The following is a 22,359-nucleotide window of genomic DNA, read 5'->3' on the forward strand; positions in this document are numbered from 1 at the left end:
AAACTTATGGTTTTGTATTTCATGAGTGGCCATAAATTGGTGGGTCTGATGGGTATTGGTCATATTCTGGAAGCTTTTCTCAAGCAGCAGTGGCCATTTCTATTTAGATAAATTCTATGAGCATCCTCTTGCTTTCCCTGGGAACATCTGAGGTACCTCATGCTCACATCTTGATTAAGGAGCCTTAATAAAAGTTAATATGTTAGACCCATCTTTAAGACTTTGATGAAAACACAGATAAGTAGACAATGGGGGCTATTTTGCCTCATGCTTATTCCCCAATTAATCAACAATAAAAGTCCTGCCCTTCCCCTACCTCACTCTCAGGGTTGGAGACCACCTAGGGTCACTCACTTCGATATTTGAACCTGGCTAATTCTCTGATAGTTATATACACAGAAATGCCACGAACACAGTTTGGCCTCACTTTTGTGGTCCGCTTTAATTTATTAACAGAATATTAATGGAAGAAGGTATTTCAAGAATTGTGGTCAAGACCTTTGCCTTAGAACATCTGAGAACATAAATCATCCAAAGTGTGTGGTGGTCCATTCTATTTTTAGTGCTCTCTAGGGATGGAGATTACGGAACTTTCTTTAGTTGCCTATTTAGTGGTAAATGACTATTACAGTTAGTAGATCTTCTTTGAGTCTTCTTACCGTCTTTGTAGAATCTAAAGTTTTTTTTTTCCTTTGCTAATGCTTTAATTTCAAAATTATAGTTTTGTAACTTTGGAATAATAGAGTTCGTGACTGAAGTTTGAGGAGAAGGCAGGAGAAACAAAAACACTTGGGAGGCACATTAGTTACCTTATATTCTTAGAATATTGTGATTTGGATTTCTGTTTCTAGAGGACAATCATAGATTAGAGCTTCAGTTGTTTAGGAATTCCTGCCAGTCTTTAAAACAGCACGCGTTAAACATAAATGATTCTCAGAGATAACAAAAACACTGTATAACTGGATGCCAAGAGTACATGGCCTTCTCTGGTGAAGTCCATCATGTTTTAAAACCAACAGACTATTTTGTAACGTATGTTCTTGTAATGTACTCCCTGATAGAGCCAACCTAGGATGTGCAAAGAGAATTTTTAAAAAGCAGCTGTGGGACTTCCCTGGTGGCACAGTAGTTAAGAATCTGCTTACCAATGCAGGGGTCACGGGTTTGATCCCTGGTCCAGAAAGATCCCACATGCTACGGAGCAACTAAGCCCATGAGCCACAACTACTGAGCCCACGTGCGGCAACTACTGAAGCCCGCGCGCCTAGAGCCTGTGCTCTGCAACAAGAGAAGCTACCGCAATGAGAAGCCTGAACATGGCAACGAAGAGTAGCCCCCGCTTGCAGCAACTAGAGAAAGCCCACGCACAGCACCGAAGACCCAACATAACCAAAATAAATAAATAAATAAAAATTAAAAGCAGCTGTATTATCATTTGTCAGTTAACGGATTATGCAAAGTCTTATCCAATCAGGATTGTGGGGGGAAACGCCTTAGTCTCAGATGATCAAAATAATAACATCAATCAATAGTAACTTATGTGATGGTCAAGATGCCCATTCTTCCCCAGGAGGAGTAGATAAGCATCTCCCGTGTACATAGACCAACACTATCTTCCAAGCTGAACTCAAAGGTAGGATCTTCCCTGTGTACTGTACACATCATAACACTTCTCCCTCAACCCCATTCAATACTGCAGTCTGCATCTTCTAAGAAAAGAGATATTCTTCTACTCAACCACAATATTATTATCACATCCAAGGACACTAACATTTACATAATAGCTGTCATCTAGTATATAATCTATATTTACATTTCTCCAATTGTTCCCCAAATACTTTTTATACGGCGTTTTCTTCCTCTGATCATCTAGAATCCCATGAAGGTTCACATGTTACATATGATTATTCTGACTTATTCTTTAAAAAAAATTTTTTTTTGGCTGCGTTGGGTTTTCGTTGCTGCGCGTGGGCTTTCTCTAGTTGCGGCGAGTGGGGGCTACTCTTCATTGCGGTGGGCGGGCTTCTCATTGCCGTGGCTTCTCTTGTTGTGGAGCATGGGCTCTAGGCACATGGGCTTCAGTAGTTGTGGCACACGGGCTCAGTAGTTGTGGCTCACGGGCTTAGCTGCTCCGTGTCATGTGGGATCTTCCTGGACCAGGGATCCAACCCGTGTCGCCTGCATTGGAAGGTGGATTCTTAACCACTGTGCCACCAGGGAAGTCTCATATTCTGATTTATTCTTAAAAACAAAATGAGTTTAAGCAAATTGTTTTGCCCATGATTGGGAATCTCTTGGTGAACCCCCTGACTTTTTCTGAGATAGGAGCTCCTTGGGTTTGGAAATAAAAGCATTATTATATTTTGGTGGCAGGAGAACTGGGCTGAGCCTTAAGCATCCTGGATTCCAGGCCTCGTCCTACAACTAATTATCTGCACAAGTTCAGGTTAGTGACTTTGTCCTTCTGGCCCTCATTTTGTTACCTGGAAAAGCTGTGTGATATGATAAGAAAAACAAACGAGTTTAAAGACCCAGCTTCAGTCTTGGTTCTGCACTAATTGTGTGACTTTGAGCGCACCCCCCTGCCTTCCCATTCATTTATGAATTGATTTGAGAAATTTGCTTTGAGTGCTTACCAAGGGGCCATGTGACCATGACAGGTTCAGTCCCTGTCCTCACAGAGCTCAGGATGCCATTCAGGAAGCAGACACGACAAACGTAGTCGTATCACTAAGTCATTAATTTCAACTCTGGCAAGTTAAAACACTCAGAGGACTGCTGTTGACGGAGAGTAACAGGGAGATCTCCTCTAGATGGGGGCCACAGAGGGTGAAGGAAAGGAAGGGGAAAACCCCAGGTAGGCTTCTCACAGGAAGTGACTTTTAAATTGACACAAGATGGATGAGTGGGTGTTGACCAGGTAAGTTTGGGGGAGTTTTCCCTCTTTGTGAATCAGTTTTTCTTTTTCAATTTAGAAAAAAGAAAACAGATGTGGCAGAGATTGCTGGGGGTCCCCCAGCAGTTGCTCTATCCTTCTTCCTTGTCATAGAACCCCAGTGTTACTCATGGTAATGACATTGCCAGCAACTTTTGTACCTTCTCGTGGCCTTGTGATGAATTCTGGCAATTGGAATTCTGGCCACTTCTGGGATGCATTCTTAAAGGGAGGTGATATACCTCTTCATCCCACCTTCCTCTGCCCTGTGGCTTGTAACAAGGACTTGGTAGTGAGCGTTCTTTGGCTATGTGGGCAGGGCAACATCTAGGGGTAGCGTAGTGGTGACTCGGGCCACCCCATCATTCCTAACTGTCTATAGTTGTGCTTATATCTAAGGGAGAAATATTCATCTTTTATTTTTGGCCGCATGATGCAGCTTGTGGGACCTTAGTTCCCCAACCAGGGATGGAACCTTGGCCCTCGGCAGTGAAAGCATGGAGTCCTAACCACTGGACCACCAGGGAATTCCCAAAGGGAGAAATAAACTACCATCTTGTTTAAGCCATTTTGGACCAGTTGAAATGGAGCTCTATTATATGAAGTTGAACTTAAATTGTAAGCAATACAGTGTGACTATCAGAACATTCACATTAAATAAAAGAATATAATGAAAAGTAATGCTTATTGCCTACATGCCTCAGAGTTGCTTTTAAGCATCACAATAATCAGAGTTGAACATCAGACTTCAAGTGTGAAGTGACCAGTCTCTAAAAGATTAGGACCTGGGACTTCCCTGGGGGTCCAGTGGAAGACTCCACGCTTCCACTGCAGGGGCCACGGGTTCGATCCTTGGTTGGTAAACTAAGATCCTGCATGCTGTGCGGTGCAGCCGAAAGAAGAAAAAAGAAAAAAGGATTAGGACCAGACTCTCCTTTGCTATGATTGCACCTTCATCAATGTATTTGGGGGCATCCATCCCTCACCTGGTGAAAGGCCAGTTCATATTGCTGACTTTTTGTATTGCTCTATGACATCTAAGGTTACTTCAAAACCCACCTCCATTGACTGAGCCATGTTGCAGGATTTCTGGCCCAGAGCTCTGGTTTGATAGCACCGTGGGGTCTGTGAACCATCTTACAAGGCAACAACTGAAGTGACCTCGGCTGCACATCCTGCCCTGCCCCTTACAAGACACTACCACCCCCCACCCCCGCTGACCAAATCTTCATTAGATGAATGACTTTTGTTGAGAAATCATTCTGGTGATTCTTCATTTTTACTATTATTTCACACTATAAACCAAAGCATCAACATGAATACCAGAAAAGTTAAACACAGTGAAGAACACACAGGCATGACTCATGGATCCTCTTGTGAGCAGCTTGTCCATTCATGATGTCGGTGTTTATCAGTATTGTGAGAAACACCCAAATGTCACCCGAGTGTTAAACTGATACACACACACACATACACACACACACACACACACACAGCATGCCATCTATTTCTCTGGAGTATAACTGGGTTCACAGGGGATTAAGGCTCTTCATAGAAATGAATAGATTATGTGTTGCATTGTCATAAAATCATTCATAGCTGGGTGGGGCCCCAAGCTTACCTGGCACCATTTTCATTATAGCTCAAGGGATTCATCCTGTGTTAGGGAAAAGCAAGATGGAGAGTTGAATGCAGAATCTCATAAATGGATCTGTGCTCTGGCTTAGTTGATTCTGAAAAGAATCAGTCAAATAAAAGCAGTGCATTAGAGAATATTATTTTAAGCAAAAGATTTTATGAAATAACATCAATCCATTGACCATAAATAATTGGTCCCTTGAGCGCTCCATTACTATTTATTGAACACCGGTAGAGTGAGGGGGCCTGTTGTCAGGGAAACAGAAGAATGGGGTCACCACAATGCCTAATCATCTTCTAGTGGTCATTTCCAATAGGGCCCAAAGTCTTTCCTGTAAAAACATTGCTTTTGAATATTTGCCTAAAATTACATTAAAGTAGACACTTTAAGAATAGCAGCAGGGACTTCCCTGGTGGTGCAGTGGTTAGGAATCCGCCTGCCAATGCAGGGGACACAGTTCGAGACCTGGTCCGGGAAGATCCCACATGCCACAGAGCAGCTCAGCCTGTGCACCACAGCTACAGAGCCTGCGCTCTAGAGCCCACGTGCCACAGCTACTGAGGCCCGCGCGCCTAGAGCCCGTGCTCTGCCACAAGAGAAGCCACCGCAATGAGAAGCCCACGCACTGCAACAAAGACCCAATGCAGCCATAAATAAAAAAAAAAAAAAAAAAAAAAAAAAGAATAGCAACAAAAAGAGGGATTTGATCTCAGTTCTGCTTGTAGCCCCCGTTGCCCGTTCCCCACGGTATGCGAGGCCCTTACAGTCTAGTGCCTGCCTCTCGTTGTGGCCTTGTATCTCACCACCCCCCTCCTCTCTCTACTCTTCAGCTGAACTTAACAACAGCTCTCTGTGCCTTTCCACTAGTCACTGGCTCTTCTTGGAATGCTGCTGTTCTTTTTTTTTTTTTGCCTTAATACCTTCTCATTCTTCAAAACTGAACATAGTATATACCCCAAAGAATTGAAAGCAGGGTCTTGAAGAAGTATTTATCCACCCATGTTCATGGTAGCATTATTCACAATAGCCAAAGGTGGAAGCAACCCAAGTGCCCACTGACGGATGAATGGATAAAACAAAATATGGTCTATACAATTGTCCCTCAGCGTCCACTGGGGATTGGTTCCAGGAGCACCCCTGACCCCCACCAATACAATACCAAAATCCTCTGATGCTCTAGTTTCTTAAATAAAGTGGCACAGTATTTGCATATGACCTATGTACAGCCTCCCGTATACTTTAAATCATCTCTGGATTACTTATAATACCTAATACAATGTACTTGTATATAAATAGCTGCTGTTACACAGCAAATTCAAGTTCTGCTTTTTGGAACTTTCTGGAAATTAAAAGAATTTTTTTTCACTCCACAGTTGGTCAGACCCTCAGATGAAGAATACATGGATACCAACTGTACATCTAATGAAATGTTATTCAGCCTTAAAAAAGAAGGAAATTTTCACATATACTACAACACAGATGAATCTTGAGGACATTATGCTAAGTGAAACTAGCCAGTCACAAAAGGGCAAATATTAATACTATATGATGCCATTCACATGAAGAGGTTAGAGTGGTCACATTATGCTGACAGAAAGGAGAATGGTGGTTGTCTCAGGCTAGGGAGAGGGAGGACAGGGAGTTAGTGTTTAATGGGTACTGAGTTTCAGTTTGGGAAGATGGAAAAAGTTCTGGAGATGGATGGCGGTGATGGTGGCACAACAATGTGAGTGTATGTCGTGCCACTGAACTAAACACCGAAAATGGTAGATTTTACGTTGTGTTTGTTCGACCACAATTAAAATAAATTAATTCAAAAAGACTTAATACAGACCTATCTGACCCCCTCATTCTGGGATGGGTGTTCCTCCTACTTGACCCCAGAGCGCAATGATGTTATTTATTTATTTATTTTTGGCTGCGTCGGCTCTTAGCTGCAGCACGCAGGATCTTTAGTTGCAGTGTGCGGGCTCTTAGTTGTGACGCGTGGGCTTAGTTACCCCGTGGCATGTGGGATCTTAGTTCCCAGGGATCGAGCCCAAGTTCCCTGCACTGGAAGGCGGATTCTTAACACTGGACCACTGGGGAAGTCCCTCATGATACTATTTTTGTTATTAAACCATGTCATGCTTTTTTTGTATTGTAGGGATGTAAGATAGCAATAATGTAAAACCTTTACCGTCTTACCCATGTAGTTATTGTTCAGTAAACAGCAGTTATGATAACATTTACCAATTGGATTATAACCTTTCTTACTAGTCTGTCTTTTTAGATCATAAAACCCTTGAAGACAGGAGCTGTCTCTTTAATCTGTGTCTCCGAAGCCTATAGCAAGGTATCTGGCATATCATCAAAAAACTAAATGAAGGTGAAACGGATAATTCGTGGAACCCTAGAACCAGAAAGAAACTTTGGAGACTAAGGACAACATTGCATCCACCCTCCCCAAACTGAGATCATCTCCATCAAGTGCACGGCCCAATTCCTGCACACAGTAAGCACTTAATAAACGTTAGTTCTTGTTCCCTTTCCTCTCGTTTTACAGAGAAAGGGATTGAGATCTACAGAGGTGAGGTAATTGGCTCAGTTAAACAGCTTAGTCATGGAAGAGACAAGCGCCACATCTTCTGGTCCACCCAATCTTTTTCTATAACATGGGAAACATGGGATGTGGGAATGACCCTTGACCTCAACAGTAATAAGTTCACAAATAACTTCTTATTATGGGAAGATTCAAACGTACAGAAAAGTAGGGAGGATAGCATTATGAGCCCTATGTACCCATGACTCAGCTCCAACAACTGTCAACACTTTGTCACTCTTTTTGCATCTATAGCCCTCAACGTCTCACCTCTCCCCTCCCCTCCAGAGTATTTAAGGCTAATCCTAAACATCTTATCTAATTCTAACTGTATTTTTTTTTTTTGCGGTACGTGGGCCTCTCACTGTTGTGGCCTGTCCCGTAGCGGACGCACAGGCTCAGCGGCCATGGCTCACGGGCCTAGCCGCTCCGCGGCATGTGGGATCTTCCCGGACCGGGGCACGAACCCACGTCCCCTGCATCGGCAGGCGGACCCTCAACCACTGCGCCACCAGGGAAGCCCTCTAACTGTATTTTTCATGGAACTCTTTTTCATGTGTTTCATCTCTAGAAAGGGTCAACTCAGTTGGAAAAGATTTCCATGAGGGAAAACCTCAATTCTTCTACTAAAAGATACTGGAAATCAGCTTCTCAAAACACCCATGACACTTGCAGACCTTTAGAATCTTGCCAAAGTATGCACCCCAAAACAGAAGTAACCTCCAATTTGCCTTAGTCTCTAGAGATCTTCCAATTCATATTATCTGCTGAGTGTTCCTGTCTTTGTGCTATCATTCCCAGCCTGTATGAATCATCCTCTGTACCCACCCCAATAGCAACCTCTGTGCTTTCCTGTTTTTTTTTAATAGTTTGTATTATTATTTTTAAATTTTATTTATTTTATTTATTTATTTTTGGCTGCATTGGATCTCCATTGCTGCGCACGGGCTTTCTCTAGCTGCGGTGAGCGGGTCCTACTCTTCATTGTGGTGAGCGGGCTTCTCCATGCGGCAGCTTCTCTTCTGGCGGAGCACGGGCTCTAGGCACGCGGGATTCAGTAGTTGTGGCTCGCGGGCTCTAGAGCGCAGGCTCAGTAGTTGTGGCGCATGGGCTTAGTTGCTCCGCAGCATGTGGGATCTTCCTGGACCAGGGCTCAAACCCGTGTCCCCTGCATTGGCAGGCGGATTCTTAACCACTGTGCCACTAGGGAAGTCCCTGTGTTTTTCTTTGTATAGTTTTACCTCCCCAAATGCCTTCTTTTTTCCAAAATATATCAGTCCTTCAAGACCCATTTCAGGAACTTTGACCTAAAACCTTTTTTAGATGGTCTCACCCTTGGAATGAGATGGCTTTTACAGTCACAGCACAGTCTTAACTATTATTTGTTTCACTTCTATCAGTTTTGCCTCCTTAACAAGATTGCAGGTTCCTTGATGGCAAGGATTCTGTTAAAACGTCTTTTTGGTATTTCCTCTCATTCCTTCTGTCCCCATCCCAAGGCCATCGGCAGTGGAGAGCTCATACTAAATTGGTTATGACAGTGCGTTGATTAATCTTTGCACGCTCATATTTTGATAGTATAGTCGAATCTATGCAGTGATCTTGCCCGAAACATCAAATGTGAATCTGATCTGCTTTTTTTTTTAAACATCTTTATTGAAGTATGATTGCTTTACAATGGTGTGTTAGTTTCTGCTGTATAACAAAGTGAATCAGCTATACATATACATATATCCCCATATCTCCTGCCTCTTGCATCTCCCTCCCACCCTCCCTATCCCACCCCTCTAGGTGGTCACAAAGCACCAAGCTGCTCTTCCTGTGCTATGCGGCTGCTGTTTTACCTTTGGTAGTGCAGATATGTCCATGCCACTCTCTGATCTGCTCTCTTGATCCAACTTCCAGTTTTCAAGAAAACGGAACAGAGGACATTACAGAGATGCAAACTGAAAAATCTGCATTGTGGGAAACTTTCTAGGAAAAGTTTCTTCAGTACATAAATTGCAGTGGGAAAAAAAGAAAAAAAACAGGTGGAGGGACAACGGAGAAGAACTGAAAACCAAGCACAGTCTGCGAACCTTGCGTGGATTCTGCACATTTTTTTTTTTTTTTTTTTTTTGCGGTACGCGGGCCTCTCACCGCCGCGGCCTCTCCCGTTGCGGAGCACAGGCTCCGGACGCGCAGGCTCAGCGGCCATGGCTCACGGGCCCAGCCGCTCCGCGGCACGTGGGATCCTCCCAGACCGGGGCGCGAACCCGCGCCTCTTGCATCGGCAGGCGGACTCCCAACCACCGCGCCACCAGGGAAGCCGCTTGTGTGGATTTTGATCCAGGCAAACAAACTGAACAAACATATGACATTTATGAGATAATTAAATGCTTAATGGATAGTTTATGATGTGAAGAGCTTTATTTTTAATTTACTATTTGAAAAAAAATTGTGGTAAAATACATATAACAATATATAAAATTTACTATTTTAATCATTGTTCAGTTCATTATCCAGTTCAGCGTTGAGTACATTCACATTGTTGTGCTACCTTCACCGCCATCCAGCCACGGAGCTCTTTTCATCTTGCAGAATTGCAACTGCACCCCATTCCTGCCTCCCCTCAGCCCCTGGCCACCACCATTCCACTTTTGTCTCCATGAATTTACTACTCTAAGAACCTTATGTAAGTGGAATTATACAGAATTTGTCCTTTTGTGACTGGCTTATTTCACTCGGCACAGTGTCCTCAAGGTTCATCTATGTTGTAGCAGGTGTCAAAAGGGTTTTTTTTTTTTAGAGGCAGTAATTGTTTTGTGCTTTGTTAAAAAAAAAAAAAAGAGTCCTTATCTTTTAGAGATACACACTGAAATATTTATGGATGAAGTGATAGAAAGTCTGGGATTTGTTCCAACATAACCTGGTGGGGGACTTGCTGGGGGTACAGCTGAAATAAAATTAGCTGTAAGTTATTAATTGTTGCAGCTGGATGATAGATACATAGGGGACCATTATGTCTATTTTGATCTATGTTTGACATTTTTTATAATAAATTGGTTTTAAAAAAGTAGTATCTAGAAGGGAATGTGTGGATCATTTAACACTTCTGGCCCTCTGTGGCTCTCTGTTCTTTCTCAGTGAGGACATCTGTGGTACAGGCGGGTGATGGCCTCTGTTCTCCGTTGGTCCAGGACTGGAGCCTGTGCAGAACTGCTTACAGGGCACTCTGTGCCCAGTGATTCACCGCAAAGGGTGCATATAAATCAGGCATCTCTTAGCTACTCTTGTTGATAGATTGATCTGGCTGCACTGTTAGAATCTGGGTAGGTGTTTAGAATCCAGACACAGAGTCAAGGGATTTGTCCTTGTGCTTGTTCCTTGCGTGCATGGATTTATTCAGCATTACCCGGCCGGCCCTTAGGCCTAGAGGGGCCTGTACTGGGGAATGAGAGGAGACCCTCCTGGTGAGCCCCATCTTGGGCTTGTCAACTGTCAGAGGGCCTTCAGCCCGGAGTAGAGGGGAGGGCTGAGGAAAAACAGTCTCATTGTGCTAAGCTGGGTGAGAGGCTGGCTCATCCTGGGGAATAGAAAGTACATTGCTTCCCTCTAGGAGTTGAATTAACTCTTTCAGGCCAATAGAATTAGTTCAGTAATGACTATCCTGTTGCCTTCGGATTTTCCCAAATGGGGTTTTTAATGAGCTGCGTCCACCCCATGCTACCCATGCCACAATTCAACAGAACTGACTGGTAAACTCAGCCAACAACAGGTTTGACTAATGTCTTTTCCTCGGAATAGCCCAAGTGTTCTTGTGAAGGGATCAATTGCTGCCTTCAGAACCGAGAAGGCGCAACCTCATTAGAGGCAGCGGGTAGACGAGTCCTCTAATCTTCATTCATTTCCAGAGCAGGGATTGTAGTTTCTTGTACCACAGCCCATTCACGGGCCTTTTGTGTTCCTATCAAGTCTTAGTTCCTTGTTTCCAATTTGCTATATAATTTCTCTTCAGGCTTGTAGCTTCAGAGAAAAGGAGTAACAGTAAGCAAGTTTTAACTGACAGGTTTTGAAACCTGAAAGTTAAACATCTAGACAGGTTAGCAGCTGCATTGAAAACGCTTTAAAGAAGATTGCAGTTGAATTGATTTCCAGCTTTGCAGGTGGCAGTTTTTACAATTGAACGGCTCTGAGATGTGAAGGAAAGGTCTACTATTATTTGCAAAATATCTCATCTCCACATCCACAACCCCCAGCAGCACAGAAGGTCGGAGAAATAGGAAAAATAAGGATTAGTATTTTTTAATTAAAAGCCATCTTGGGAGGTTTTAAGGACTTCTCCCCACTTTCTTTTAAGCCGAAAAGTAGTGATGTTGCCCGCAACGGGCCTTTTAAAGAAAAGACAAGAGAATTGACACCTAAGTAGGTTGGTCAGTGGCTCCCATTTGAAAGATAAATTTGCTCTGTGAGACAGAGTGCCTTCAGTACCTTGGAAGAGGTAATTAAACCAAATATTAGCCTGGAGTCTTGAAAGGGTTAACTCATCTCTCAAGGCCACTCAGTTTACTTCTAGAGAACACGTGTTCCCCTCAGCCGCTTTCCCCCCACCCCAGGATGGAGCCCTCTGTTCCTTGGTCCTCTGCTGAGCTGGGGCTGTGCAGCTGGACTCCCCAAAGAATTAAGCACCTTCGGTGTCAAGCTCTCCTTGCGCAGTTACCCCAAGGAGTCTACAGTCTGTTGGATGTTAGCACACAGATTTGTCCTTTGTGGCTGCTGTGTTAGTTAACTCAATAAAACAATCCATCCTTACAGCCAGGAGTGCATCTGCGGTTCCTCAGGGCATCAACTTGGGAGTCAGGTACACTTGGGTTTGGATCCTGACCCTAACCTTTCCTAGTTGGGTGACATAATTTAGAACCCTAAACCTGAGTTCTCTCTATAAAACGGGTTTGATAGGGAACATCCGTGGAGGAAGACTCAGGGAGTGCTGTCACTCAGGGCCTGGTTCTGGGTGAGTTCTCAATCCTTGTTAGCTTTTGTTACTGTTATTATTACGAGGTCTTTACCCTCTGGGCCCTGCCTCCTTCTCCCTCTGATGAAATCCTCTGTAACTTCTCTGTGAAGTCTCTACAGGTTCTCCCCCTACAGTGTTTCCAGCACAGCTTGTGGGTGCATTTGTTATAGCCCTCTACCATATTGTATTGAAACTGCTTGTTTACCCCACCCTGCTGGTGGTTGCAGGCATTAAAGTAACATACGTATGGGTCTGGCACAGGGGAGGCAATCAGTGAAGTGTAACTTCGTTTTACTTATTAAGTGTCTGGCTCACTAGGCACGATTTTATTCAACAAATGCTCCCTGAATGTCTACTGTAAGCAGCGATCTCATAGAACCCTTACAACAATCCTAGGAAGTTGAGGAACTTCCCTGGTGGTCCAGTGGTAAAGAATCCGCCTTACAATGAAGGGGACGCTGGTTCAGTCCTGGTCAGGGAACTAAGATCCCACGTGTCCACGCGCCACAACTACTGAGCTTGAGCGCCTCAACTAGAGAGCCCTCGAGCTGCAAACTACAGAGCCCACGTGCCCTGGAGCCCACACGCCACAACTACAGAGAGAAAACCTGCATGCCACAACTAGAGAGAGGCCCATGTACCACAACTAAGATCCAATGCAGCCAAAAAAAAAAAAAAAAAACCTAGGAAGTTGATACTAGTATCTTCCCTGTTTCACAGCAGAGGAGGTGGTGGCTTGGAGTGATCAACTCAGCTGCCCAAAGCCAACTAGAAGGGAGTAGCTCTGGGATTCGAACCGCAGATGGTGAGAGCTTGGACCATATGTTCTCTATCTTTGCATTCTTAGAAGCTAGCACAGGACTTCCCTGGTGGTGCAGTGATTAAGAATCCGCCTGCCAGTGCAGGGGACAGGGGTTCGAGCCCTGGTCGGGGAAGATCTTACATGCCACTGAGCAACTAAGCCCGTGTGCCACAAGTACTGAGCCCGCGCTCTAGAGCCTGCGAGCCACAACTACTGAGCCCACGCGCCTAGAGCCCGTGCTCCGCAACAAAGAGAAGCCACCACAATGAGAAACCTGTGCGCCGCAAGGAAGACGCCCCGCAAGTAGAGAAAGCCTGCGTGCGGCAATGAAAACCCAACACGGCCAAAAATAAATTCATAAATAAATATACATATAAAAAAAGAAGCTAGCACAAGTCCTAACACCTGGTCAATGCACCGTAAATATTAAGTGGATGAATTGGAGTCAACTGTCACTCTTTGGCCTACCGAGCTAAAGAGGATGCCAGTGAGTCTTACTTAGTCCAGCTCTCTGGGCTGGTCATTTGGCTGTGTGTTCTCAGATCCAGGCCTCATAATTCCCACGATCTGCTCTGGACCATGCACAAAGGGCTGATCTGCAGAGGCATTTCCCAGACTCCCTTGCCGACTGGCTTCCAACTCAGTTCAGCCAATGCGAGGCTGCCCTGGGGGGAGCCGCAGGGGGTGCAGCCACGGCCAAAGATGCTGCCTAAAACAGAAATGAAGGGGGAAAATTCTCTGACTTCTCCTTTCCTCCTGCTCCCCAGTCTCCATCCAGTGCCCCCACTGACTGAAAGGGGCTGGATGCCAGGGGCAAGGGGGCCTGAGAGGTGGAGTTTACGTGGGTCAGTTCCCCTGCGATGCAGAACAGAGAGGTAGTGAATAAAGCTGACAACAACCAGGGAAACTGTCCCCCCTTCTTTCTAGGTCAGAATTTCTTCCAGTCAGGAACTTGGCTCAGATACATATAGAAGGTCCTAAATTGGGAGAGGTTTTTTGGAAAAGGAAAGGGGCGGGGGTAGGGGACAGGGTGGGGAGCACAGATGTTTCTTTGGGTGTTCTATTATTGGCATACATTTTTTATTTGCTGGCTGATTGGGGCTTGTGGAACAAGTCAAAATGTAAAAAAGTCAAAGTGGTATGTGTTTTTAACTTTCACGATTAAAAAAATAATGCCTTTACCTTGTGACAAATGGCCACTTATCCTGAAGATGTTGTATTCAGTTAAGACTCCCACTAGGGTGGTCATGGGAACATCGTTCATGAATTTGTGGCAGAATGAGACTCATCGATAGCTTGCTTAATAAATATAGATGAAAAGGATATCCAATATCTGCCCTAAACCCACAAAGGAATATAAATTTGCAGCAAGAGATCAAAACTCTAATGAAGGCAACAGAAGATGGCTTTAGAGACAATTCCCTGTTGCAACTTGATGTTGAAAATCAGTCTTAACTATGCATTTAATTTCTTCTGTGGGTTCAAAGCACATCCTTAAAGTTTCATCCGAAGAAGGTTAATCATGATAGTCTTTGGAGCCTACAAAGCTTCCAATATTGGGTAGAGTTAGTAAAAGATACTTGTGTGAATAAAAACGTTTTGCTTATTTTAAGTGAGGTGTTTCTTAAAAAAAAAAAAAAAAAAAGAAGAACCTGATAAAATACCATCTTTGTAGAAATCCCTGAAGAAACTAATATGGGAAAAAATATGGGATTAGTAAGTTTGTACAAAGCATTCATTTGTAAAAAATACCTTTCTTACTCTCCACAAAACCCATGTTTCCATAGCAAAATTCTGTGCGAGTAAGGAAAGGAATCATTTTATATAAAAAGGAAATAAAAAAGGAAGAACCACAACAAAACTCCTTCCTTGATGAGGTGGCCAAGACCTATTTAATGCAGGACAACATTTCAGAGGCCCATGGCAGGTCCATAAAACTTGTGCCCTCTTTCCTTCCTTTTTTCGCATTGATTTTACTTTTTGGCCTTCTCTGTGTCTTCCAAGACTGGCTTAAATTGTCAAATAGGCCATACTTTATGAGGTTTACCTTTGATTCCACATACAACCCTGGTCCCACATCTTCTGTTCTTGCTTCCTCCTTATTTCTCTCCAGCTCTAAGCCTGAGGTTCTTTTTTTTTTAAATATTTATTTATTTATCTAGGCTGCACCGGGTCTTAGCTGTGGCACGCTGAATCTTTAGGTTGCGGCATGCAGACTTCTTAGTTGTGGCATGCAGGCTTCTCAGTTGCGGCACGTGGACTCTTAGTTGCAGAATGCACACTCTTAGTTGTGTCACGCGAACCTTAGTTGCGGCATGCGGGATCTAGTTCCTGGACCAGGGATCGAACCCGGGTCCCCGGCATTGGGAGTGAGGAGTCTTACCCACTGGACCAGGGAAGTCCCGAAGCCTGAGGTTCTTACATGTTACTGTGCCTAAGGAGCAAATGAGAATTTGGGTTAAAAATTCAGACTCCTGGGCCCTGGTGCCCAGGATTCTCATTCAGTGATTCTGTGCTGAAGTCTAGGAATCTGGAGTTTCACCAAACACCTTAAGTATTTATGCTGTAGGTGTTGAGATATGCTGTCATGTTATTGGATAAGACGTGACCTTTTACCAGGGTATTTTCATTGTATTGAGGGAGGAAGGGATCTTTAATTGTGGACGTACAGGCATCAGCAATCCGTGTGTCTACAGAGGTTCTAGGTGGAACACAGCCTCCTGGCAAATCCTGTTGTCAGGCCTGTAGTTTTTCTTGCTTTTCTTGCTGTTCCCCCTTTCCCCTGTAGCAGTGGGGGTGAGGAGGGCCCCCAGAGGTCGAAGGGAATCATCTATCTCTGGTTTGAAATTCAAGGACTTGGAGAGTCCATGACCTTTATTCTTTGGTAGACCACTTTCTAGCTTTGATACGTTTTAAAATTTTAAGACAAGCTAAAAAATAATCAAAACCTGTACTCAGAACTTGCCTTACACATAGGAAGTTACTTCTGTAACATGAATGGAGGGGAATCGACTCTGGTTTCAGAGATGGTCCCCCACTATCTGTCAATGCACCTGAAAGCCTAACCATTACAAATGATGGCCTTTGGACCCTGGAAAATTGTTAGACCTCAAAAGTCTCGCTATTACAATGCACACACTTCTGGGTCAATATTACCTTAAACTGGAGTCAGTGAGCATTTTGGTGATGGTCTAAGATGATTGTAATTGTGACCAAAAAGAATGCGAAGAGGATAGAAGAAAGTGTTTTGCTGGATGCTGGTTGTGCTTTCAGGTGAGAAAAATGTCAGCTCTTCCCCTTCCTTACTCTAATCACTCATACTGTTAGCAAAGAAGAAAATTTAAGTTGCAGGAACCCCCCCCCCGCCCCCCGCAAAACAAAACAAAAAAACCAACCAAACCAAGTAGAAGTGGCTCTTTGGATGAATTCCAGACAACGGAAATAATTCCTACAACACTGCAAATCAATTCTCCAAACTCTAAATATACTGAGTAGTGGAAATGTCTTTTTACTGTATATGATTTTTTTTTTTTTTTTTTTTTTTTTGCAGTACGCGGACCTCTCACTGTCGTGGCCTCTCCCGTTGCGGAGCACAGGCTCCGGACGCGCAGGCTCAGCGGCCACGGCTCACGGGCCCAGCCGCTCCGCGGCACGTGGGATCTTCCAGGACCGGGTCACGAACCCGCGTCCCCTGCATCGGCAGGCGGACTCTCAACCACTGCGCCACCAGGGAAGCCCCTGTATATGTTTTTTTGATAGCAATATTTAAGAAAGTAACAGTATACTTATGTCTGTATGACATAATACACATTGAAATCATTTTAAAATGTTACTTTAAAATGCTGAAGGCGAGGGCTTCCCTGGTGGTGCAGTGATTAAGAATCCGCCGGCCAATGCAGGGGACATGGGTTGGAGCCCTGGGCCAGGAAGATCCCACATGCTGTGGAACAACTAAGCCTGTGAGCCACAACTACTGAGCCTTAGCTCTAGAGCCTGTGAGCCACAACTACTGAGCCCACGTGCCACAACTATTGAGCCCGCGTGCCTAGAGCCCGTGCTCTGCAACAAAGAGAAGCCGCCGCAATGAGAAGCCCGCGCACCACAACGCAGAGTTGCCCCTGCTTCCCGCAACTAGAGAGTCTGTGTGCAGCAACAAAGACCCAACGCAGCTAAAAATAAATAAATTAATTAATTTTAAAAAATGCTGAAGGCGACTGTTGTAAGTTTGAAAGTATTAGGTGAAAGTATTCAATATAATTTTAAATTCTGCAATTAGAGGGGAAACTGGGGACGGGGATAAATTAGGAGTATGGGATTAACAGACAGAAACTACTATGCATAAAATAGATAAGCAACGAGGATTTACTGTATAGCGTAGGGAACTACATTCAATATCTTGTAATAACGTGTAAAGAAAAATAATCTGAGAAAATATGTATAACTGAATCACTTTGCTGTATACCTGAAACTAACACAATATTCTAAATCAACTATACTTCAATTAAAAACCAAAGAAAGGGGAAACTTTTAGAAGGATGTATTTGAGTAATGCAAGTTGTGTTAAATTATGTCTTAAATTATGTCAAACTTTATAAGACTGAAACATGGTCTCTCTCTTTCTTTAAATTGAAGTATAATTGATTGGTCTCTTTTTGAATAATTGTAGAAATAACTTTTGAGGAGTCGCAGATCAGCCTTCATTTTCCCCTTTATTCTTTTTCCCTCTTGCTTCGCCGCTTCCTTCAGTCAGTACACTGTCTACATAAGTTACTCCTGGCAGTATGCATACAAAGCTGGTTTCTGAGCAGCATTTGCACTGTTAAGGGTTCTCTTTTCTGGTGGTGGCTCTGGGGAATCTTATGACCTTGGCAAGTTATCTTCGGATGCCTTGAATGCCCCAGATAAAGTGCAGATAACCACGCCTATTGTTCAAAAAGGATTCATAAGATACCATCTACGAACTTTCCCGAAGTCTGGGATAAGAGCATATTATAAGTGCCCTTGTTTCTCTTCTCATTAGCATGATTGTAGTTATACCCGAGGACTTTAATTTGCCTTAACACCCTCTTGTATGGAGCTATTTTATAAGAAGTGCTTGTTTTTGTCATTTGCTCTAAGACAAGGGGAAGGAAAGTCCCCCAACCCCTCAAAAATAATCAAACTAAGAACCATCTTATAACAGATTGAAACTTTCTGTTAATGTATTGTAGTTTTCTTCAACTTTAGTAAAAGTCATTTTCTGAATAGAATCTCCTGTTTTGATAGTCTAAAACTTTGTGCATCTTTTTTTTATCTTTTTTTTTTTTTTTTTGCGGTACGCGGGCCTCTCACTGTTGCGGCCTCTCCCGTTGCGGAGCGCAGGCTCCAGACGCGCGGGCTCAGCGGCCATGGCTCTCAGACCCAGCCGCTCCGCGGCATGTGGGATCCTCCCGGACCGGGGCACGAACCCGCGTCCCCTGCATGGGCAGGCGGACTCTCAACCGCTGCGCCACCAGGGAAGCCCTGTGCATCATTTTCAACTCTACTTCCTAGCACTTATTTTAGCTTGAAGCAAAAGTTGCTAAACTGTGAAGGATTCTAGTAAGATACGTCGTAGCCTTTGTAAGCAAGCAATTCTGATTCAGACATTAAGGCAGCAACAGTTTGACCCACACATGTTCTGCCTAATCAGGTAGGTCCCACCGCCACCACCAAGAGGTTGAGGGAGTTTTCTTTCTCATTGTCTAGGCTCTAAGCGATGGCAATAAGAAGTGCAAACAAGTGTTCAACAGTGGATCTGTTTCTGATACCCTATCCAAGTCACCAAGTGTGTGCATTTGCTTGGAGAATGGCACACTCTGCAGCGGGCCCTTGCACATTTATATTCGAGCAGGGCCTTAATGGGAAACATTTGAGTCTGGTTGCAAAGATTCGCTCAGTGTGAAATCTGTCCCTAACACAATGGTCAGATTGAAAGGAGTTTCATTACATGGCTGGGCATTTCTTCTTTCTTTGGGGAATATGAAAGGTGAATGCAATACTTTCCAGTTTAAAGTTACCACAAAACTTCATAATCTTAACCTCAAAATCAACTCCTAAATTTATACAGAGAACCAGAGGCCTTGAGCTGGCTGCAACTGCCTGTTTGATCTTGGTTAAGTTCCAAAAAGCCAGGGAGAGTTCAAAGCAAGGCCAGGGGCAAGTCCACACTGTAATCCACGTCCCCTTTTCCTTCCTTCTGTAATCTCCCTCTCCATGCTCTGGTATGAACTACAGTAGATATCCATTTCAATAACCCTAGACACCGTAGATTCTAGAACAATGAGGAACACATCTTTCCTTATTGATACTGACAGACCCTTTGGTCAGAAAATGTCCCTCAACAGATGTTAGAGAATGTGGTTATAAACCAAAAAGGTATCTGTTACAACTTTTAAGGCTGTTTTATTTCTAGCTCTGTAAATTCCACTGGATGAGGTTTAATTTTTTTCACCCCTTTTTCTTCAGAAAGCCCTCTTGAGGGTTTAGGACACAGGAAAGCAGTTATGGCGTAAGATAAGATGCTGCCTCTGCTTTTGCATTAGCCACCCCTCCTCCATCTTCCCACAAAGAAAAAGAGAACTGAAAGGACAGTTACGAAGCCGTACCAATAATAAAGCAAGAACGAGTTCTTCAAATTCATTATTTGAGTTACTGTATTTGGAAATTGAACAATGCCATTTTTTCCAATCTAAGCACGCTGGATGTTATTTCATTCGAATCGTACTGTTGGAAGATGGTTTTAGATTATTTTAACTCTGGTTAAAGAATACATCCATTGATATCAAAAAGAATTGAATTGTACCCTGACTTTGAGGTGAATGGCTGCCTGAGTACTGACCTAGTCTGAAATTCACTTCCTATCAAATGGGCCACCCGGCATAAGTGAATTCAGCTTAAAATTCCTAACGAGGCCACAAGCATTGGCATAAATACATGAAAGTGGAGATTTAACACTGTACGATAATGTCTTCTTTCCCAGGAAGATTTATTCCCTAAAACATAAACACCTATGACAAATAATGAAAAAGAGGAGTGAAAGGGACAGAAATAGCATGCTGACACAGGTGATAGTGATGACGGTTGTGTGCGGCTTTGCTCCCAAGTCACCCAGAGTCCAAGTGAGTCCTCTACCTTCTGAGATAAACATTCCCAATGTCCCACTTTTGCACCCCTGTCCCCCAGTCCTGAGTTTGGGCAGGAGTGGGAAGGAGAGCCGTTCTGTTCATATTTCCCTTGCAGAGCTCCTAAGTACTGCACGAAGAAGGTGCAGGGCAGAGTGCCGGATGTCTGATAATGTAAAAGCAAGGGAAGGCTTGAGTGTCATGGCATGTACATATATATCTCGGAAAATGCAATCTGCCATATCTGTATCACCCCACATGTTTTGTTTTTTGCAATGTGATGTTGACATTCCTCCATTGAGAAGGTATGTTCCCTACCTTTGAACTTGAGAAAATCTTTGTAACTGCCTCGACAAATAGAATGCGGTGGAAGTGACAGTGTTTGACCTTTGAGGCAAGGTCACCGAAGGCCACGTGGCTTCTGTGTGGCTCCCTCTCTCTCAGGATGCTCACCTTGGCAACCCAGCCACCACACTGTGAGGAAGCCCTGGCCACTTGGAGAAGCCACTTGCAGGTGTCCCAATCGCAGCCTTAGCTCAGAGGTGGTCCTAGGCAGGGGGAGGAGGGGAGAAAGGAGGGCTTAGGCTGGCGGGGGTGGGGGTGGTGGAGATGGAGGGGGCCGGAAGTGAGTATAGCGTTGCTCACTAACTGACTTGAGGAGCACTGAGTTTCCGGCAGGTCGCGCGGCAGGCCTGCGGATCTGTCTCTTGCTTCAACAGTGTTTAGAATGAACGGACCAAGGGACACCCCTTGTTCCTGTCTCCGACCGCCCTCCAGCCTTTTTTCCAGTTGCAACCTTTGAAATCAGCCACTCAGCTACCCTCGGCCACTGGAGCCAACCAACACCATTTTTTGAGGTTGACTCCTTATTACCAATCAACCCTGAGCTCCCAGATTCGTCAGAATTATTCCACCGAGGTGGAGGTCGCCTGGTCGACCTGCGTCTGCAGGCCTTCTGCACCTACCTCTCTCTGGGCTTCCATTTCGACCGCGATGATGGGGCTCTTCAGAGTGTGGGCCACTTTTTCCGGGAATTGGCCAAGGAGAAGCGCTAAGGCACTGAACGTCTCTTGAAAATACAAAACCAGTGCAGCGACCGTGCCCTCTTCCGGGACGTGCAGAAGGCCTTCTCAAGATGAGTGGGGTGAAAGCCAGGACGCTATGGAAGCCGCCATTCTCATGGAGAAGGACCTGAACCAGGCCCTTTTGGATCTGCGCGCCCTGGGTTCTGCCCGCACAGACCCTCACCTCTGAGACTTCCTGGAGAGCGGCTTGCTGTATGAGCAGGTGAAACTCATCAAGAAGATAGGTCACCACCTGACCAACCTCCGCAGGCTGGCTGGTCTCCAGGCTGGGCTGGGCCATTAACTCTTTGAAAGACTCACCCTCAAGCATGACCAGGAGCCTCTGAAACCCAGTGGCCTTTGAGGAGCCCCTCTGGTGTCAGGGCTTCTGCCTGAAGCCTTCTCTGCAGCCACTAGGCAGCTTTTTAACTACCCTGGAGCCCTCTCCCAAGCCTTGGACCAAATGGAAATAAAGCTTTTGGCAGCCAAAAAAAAAAAAAAGGAATATTGAGTTTCCCATTTGTGCCAGGCAGTGTTGTAGAAGCTGGGCTACAGCTATGAAAAAAACAGACAAAAATAGCCCCCTTCTCCGCTTCTTCTGTAGACTCTGTAAATCTAACTTCCTGAGCCTTCCACAACTCTGAGAACCAAGCTCAGATTTTATATAATCCTGACCAAGTTTTGTAATTACAGTGAACACATGTCATAGGAATTATTATTATTATTATTATTGCCTTTTACTGAGCATCAACTATATGGGAAGTCTTTTGCTGGGTAATTACATATGCCTTCAATCGTAATCACGGCCTATAAAAATAGATATTAATCATTGAGGAACCCTAGGCTTGGAGAGATTAAAAACCTACCCCGTGTCACAGCTAACAAATGGTGGGTCCTTCCTTGTCTTTCTGCTACAGAACCTAGGTTTTTGCCACTAAACTATGCTGCCTCAAAGTCTCATATTCTGGGGGGTAAAATAGGAACATGTCGAGTATTCAGGGGGAGAAGAAAGGGGCACTTTTGAGATGCACAGGCTCCGGACGCGCAGGCTCAGCGGCCACGGCTCACGGGCCCAGCCGCTCCGCGGCATGTGGGATCCTCCCGGACCGGGGCACGAACCCGCGTCCCCTGCATCGGCAGGCGGACTCTCAACCACTGCGCCACCAGGGAAGCCCAGGAATTTTTTTTTTCTTTGAAATA

At 44.5% G+C, this 22,359-nt stretch overlaps 1 pseudogene; it reads left to right on the top strand.

Annotated features, from left to right (window-relative positions):
* Positions 1-20,047: 20,047 nt before the first annotated feature.
* LOC102983325 (ferritin light chain-like) lies at positions 20,048-21,523 on the top strand (annotated as a pseudogene).
* Positions 21,524-22,359: the final 836 nt, after the last annotated feature.

The sequence above is a fragment of the Physeter macrocephalus genome, chromosome 18 (genome assembly GCF_002837175.3).
Source record: "Physeter macrocephalus isolate SW-GA chromosome 18, ASM283717v5, whole genome shotgun sequence".
Lineage (NCBI taxonomy): Eukaryota > Metazoa > Chordata > Mammalia > Artiodactyla > Physeteridae > Physeter > Physeter macrocephalus.